Below are 5,042 nucleotides of genomic sequence, written 5' to 3'. Positions count from 1 at the left end.
GAAGAGCCCGCCTCTCAGTGTACCTCGCTAGCAAACCAGACCTGATCCGTAAACCCGGAATCTAGGTCAAGATGGTTGGGTCAGTGTGCCTTCCGGCTCCCTGCCTGCTGTAACAGCCACGACAGCGTTCAAGAAAGTACAGGTCAGACGCTGCGGCCTCCATTCTTGGTGAGAACAACAGCAATTACACACTCAGGGAGCACAGTGGAAAGATTCCTGGCCTCAGGGGCCCCAGGAAAACAGGATTCTGGTCCCGGCTCTGAATCCAACTTGCAGAACCACGTGGGGTCAGTGTTTCCTGTACTCTCTGGGCCTTAGTTTCCTGGGTGATGGTGGAGCTCCACCTGCTTCTGATGGAAGAAGCCGTCATCTTTCTTGCCTCCTCCTGCACCCCCTGAAGCTGAGCCAGGCAGCCCCCCTGCAAAGACTGGGCAAGGGGAGTCCAGTGGGGTTCACTTCCCTTTTAAGGAGCTGGGTACAGGAAGAGCCGCTTATCCCCTGCGGCCATCTCAGACGGCCTGGTGCACGTCCAGAACATGATGCCAGCCTGTGTCCTAGGACTGGCTTCCCCGGCTGACCCCAAGGAGCTCGTGTTAGGTATAGTTATTAATAAACAGTGGCAGAAAGCCGCCGGTGGCTTTGGATTTGATAAATAGGTAAACCCAGTAAAGCTCGGTGGAAACCCAACACTCCAGCATGGGCTCCCAACGTTTTGTCCCGTTCTGTGGCCCAGGCTGCTCTGCGCACGGAGGCTGGCCAGTTTGCAAATGGGCGAGCTGCATGGAGAAGCAGGTAAGTTTGAAGATGTGTCATTTGGGTTGAAAACACCCTCCAGGGAATTCCCTGGAGATCCAGTGGTTAGGACCCTGTGCTTTCATTGCCGAGGGCCTGGTTGGATCCCTGGTCGGGGAACTAAGATCCCACAAGCTTTGCGGTGAGGCAAAAAAAAAGAGAAAGAAAATCCAAAATTTGTTAAGAAAGGAAGGAAAGAAAACACCCTCCAGGCTTGCATTTCAGACCCCCGAGGCTGATCCATTTGGATCAACACACGAGGCCTCCAATCAATTACACTATAGCTAATTTTCTCTCTCTTTTCTGTTCCTCCTCATGCATAAATCCCACTCAGGATGGCCCATGGTGGTAAAAATAAGAGGACCTTCTAAGCGGGTGGTCCCAGCCCATATTACTTAGATTCTGACTCATCACAAAGTCATCTCTATTCTCAAACGTCCCCCACTTGACTCCAGTGCTTCTGTCAATGACACCCCCGTCCTTAGAGCCCCACACCTCTAAGTCATCTTTGACTTCCCCTCTCCATGTTCCAGTCCTGGCGGTTCTACTTCTGCAAGTGCATCTCCTCTTCCATGTCTCCTGGCCATCCCTGCCCCGGCCTGGCCCCGGGCTCCAGCTTTTACCTCTTCTCACCTGGGCAGCATCATGGCCCCTTGTGCCCCCTGCCTGCGGTCTCCTCCACTTCTGAAAGCTGCAGCTCTGACCTGGACGTAGAAGCCGGTACCTCGCTCACCACTACCCCCTTTTCAGGCCCCCAGCCCCCGCACCCCCCGCCAACCCACACACTGGTCTGCATCCCCCCGTCCTGACTGCTCGTTTGCTATCAAACACATGCTGGTGCTGGGTCCTACCTTGCTCATGCTGGTCTCTCTGCCTGCTACGCCCTTTCCAACTTCTGTTCAATTTGTTTGTCCTCCATATTAGAGCCCTCCTCTCCTGCTCCACAAATCTCCTTTCCATGCCCTCAAAGAGTCATCAAAGGAGGCTCCCTCAGGGCAGGGGCCCGGGCACTGGGTGAGCGCGTAGTACATGCCCTCCCCGTACTGGAATCCATACACCCTGGGGTCTGATCGCTCATCCAGTCCTGCTGCTTCTGCCCCTCCTCTGCATCCCCACTGCCACTGCCCGCAGGCTGGGACCTCAGAGTGTCCCATCTGGGTGGCCGCAGCAACCTGCCTGCTCTACCTCCAGCTCTGCTCTCTTCCCATCCACTCCCAGCATCATTGTTCTAAGAGACAGATCAGTATCATCAGCTCACTTGAGATCCCGCCATGGCTCCCTATTGCCTTCCACACGGCCTCGGCCCGTTAGCCTGGAGTCCCAGCCTTGCCCGCACCGTCTCTGGCCTGTCCCCTCCTCCTGCCCCTGCTCTGGCCGTGCTCGACCACGGGGAGTATCCTGGATGTGCCGCGCTCTTCAATCACCCCTGGGCTTTGTTCCTGCCTTTCTGTCCTGGCTGTCCCTCTTCCATGTATTTTTCTGGCTAACTCCGCCTTCAAAACTCATCTCACGGGGCCCCTCCCCCTTTTCTGGCTTTTCTGAGCTCATTGAGGTCTTGAGTCCTTCACCTGAAGTTTCCAGTGGGCAGAAGCTCCCTCACTGCATAAAAGGCCATCGCCGCCCTCCTGAGTACTGACGCTGGCAATGACTATTATTTGCACGGAGCAACGGTATTTTCTTTCTTTCTTTCTTTTTTCATTTTTTAGCTTGCAGATCTCAGTTCCCCGACCGGGGATCAAACCCGTGCCCTTGGCAGTGAAAGAGCGGAGTCCTAACCACTGGGCCGCCAGGGAATTCACACGACGGTATTTTCAATCAGAGGTATGTGACGTTCTCCACTGTCCTCCAAACCCACCCCCGTTGGAACCCGCTGGTTTCAATGAGCCCTGAGCACTTTCTAAAGCCCTGTCACCCTCGAGGGCCCAAGGGATCAAAGTCCCCCCTGCCTGTGAGCTGGACGAGGGTACTTATAGCTTGGGAGGGGACATGAAGGAGAGTCATTGGGAAAGGAAGCACCCACTGAGGATTTGTCTCTTAGGAAGAAGCCCCAGCATCCCCTTCCAGGTTTGGGGTTCAGCTGCTGAAGGGATTCCGACAAACCATTTCCACACGTCGTCCTAGTAGGTTCTCTTATTGACCTAGACCTTGCTGCCCATGGCGAAGGCTGCCACCAGAGTCTTCTACACGGGAGGGGTAGTAGACACTAATGGAGCGTTCACGGTGAACCCAGCTGTGGTGTTATGTGGACGTGTTATTTCATTGACTCCCCCAGATAACCAGGTAGGCAACAGAGATACAGAGAGGTAAGCAAGTCTATAGCCGTCGCCTCGCTCCAAGGTGCGACCTTCTCTCACCGGACACCTTGATATCCTCCAACCAGGGTCCAGGCCACCTCCCTCCCGGCATCATCCGTGAGCAGCCCAGTGATTTTGTAAAAATACAAATCTGGGGCTTCCCTGGTGGCGCAGTGGTTGAGAGTCCGCCTGCCGATGCAGGGGATATGGGTTCGTGCCCCGGTCCGGGAAGATCCCACATGCCGCGGAGCGGCTGGGCCCGTGAGCCATGGCCGCTGAGCCTGCGCATCTGGAGCCTGTGCTCCGCAACGGGAGAGGCCACAGCAGTGAGAGGCCCGCATACCGCAAAAAAAACAAAAACAAAAACAAAAAAACCAAATCCGATCACACCACTCCCCCGCTTCTCAGATACTAGGAGAAAGGTCAGAATCCTTCCCGGGACCGTCAGGGTCCTGGCCGCCCGCGCGTCCTCCAGGCTCTCTCCCCGTCTCTTCAGCCCTTGCTCACCGCACTTCCGCAACAGCGACTTCTGCCTGCTGGCCAGACAGCAGCTCCAGCAACTTCTCTCCTCGGCCCGACTGCCCCCTCCATCGTACACCTCCACCATCACGCGTGTGTGTCTACGGGCACACGGATGCACCCACACCCGCGCACACACTGCCTGGCCGCCTCACGCGCGTCCTGGGTCTCGGCTTCACTGTCACTTTCTCACGGAGGCCTTGCTGACAGTGCTTTCCCCCCCACCCCCCAGAATCTAGGTTAGTTCCTCCTATTATCCCTCTCATAGGGCCCTGTCACTTTGCACAGCTGTCATTCTACATTTATCTGTGTATTTGTCAGGGCTCCATTTCTCCCACTGCTGTACCAGCTCCGGGAGGGCAGGGTCTGTATCTGGCTTCTTTGCTTTTGCTGCCCTGTGGCCGGGGCCGGGCGCGATGCGGAGCAAAGTCGGCGTCACCCAGACAGCAAGCGCCTCAGCTGGAGGCAGGCTCCAAAGCCCAGACGTCGCGCCTGCCTCTGAGCCCCACACAGCCCTGCTCCTGTCCGCCATTCTCATTCCTATCCTGAGGGTATAACCACCAGGCCCTCAGCACGCCGGTGCTGGGCCTCTGGTTCTGGGAGACAGAGAAGAGCCGAAAGGGGGTGCTGACCTGACCCTGCTGGGTTACCAGCAGCCGCCTTCGCCTCCCCCGGGGGGCAGTGGCATCCCAGGGGCCTCTGGACCCCAGGGAGCACTTTCTTTTGTTTCTAATGAAGGGCAAAGGGGGTTCCTTCTTCAGAGTCCTGCCCTGGGGCCCACGGTATCTGGTTGCCACACAGAAGGGAACGTGGGACAGTGCTTCCCCTGCAGCGCATGGGGCTGTCGCAGCTGCAACGGAAGTGTCATCAGTAAGCGGCATCGTAGCCAGTGAAGGCAGCCGAGTGGAACAGGTCCGAGGGGAGCAGCACACTCTCCCCTGGGTGTGCGTGGACGGGGGGGCGGGGCTTAACTGTGCTGTGGAGGCTTGGGTCCGGCCACTGCTTCAGCCACTTTCCGACCCTGCTTGGATGTGTCCCCACATCCAGGCCCTGTCATCCACGTTCCACATTCCACGCCCACGTGCTGGGTCTTTCCAGCAGCATCTGCGTCTCCAGTGATGCATTATGGTTTTGTTTTGTTCCTTGCTGGGAAAGCCTAGGCAACAGGCTCCAGAGGAGGCTGGTGAACGAGGAGGGGACGGTCGTCGGTGAGGATGGGCAGCGATGGGCATCGCGTTCGCAGAGCTCACGCCGCCCTTTGCCCCGCGATGTCCGAGGGGCCCTCCCCGCCTCTCCCACGCCCATTCCTCAAATGCCATCCGGCACAGTGGCACCCTCTGTACTACAGCGAAGGGTTTGAGGCCCCAGAGGTGGCCCAACCCCTGCCAGCAGGAGCCAAAGGCCCAAATTCTAGTAAAGCAAAAGAATGTTCTCCCT

Source organism: Globicephala melas, chromosome 20, assembly GCF_963455315.2.
Source record: "Globicephala melas chromosome 20, mGloMel1.2, whole genome shotgun sequence".
Lineage (NCBI taxonomy): Eukaryota > Metazoa > Chordata > Mammalia > Artiodactyla > Delphinidae > Globicephala > Globicephala melas.
Note: the sequence above shows the minus strand (reverse complement) of the source record.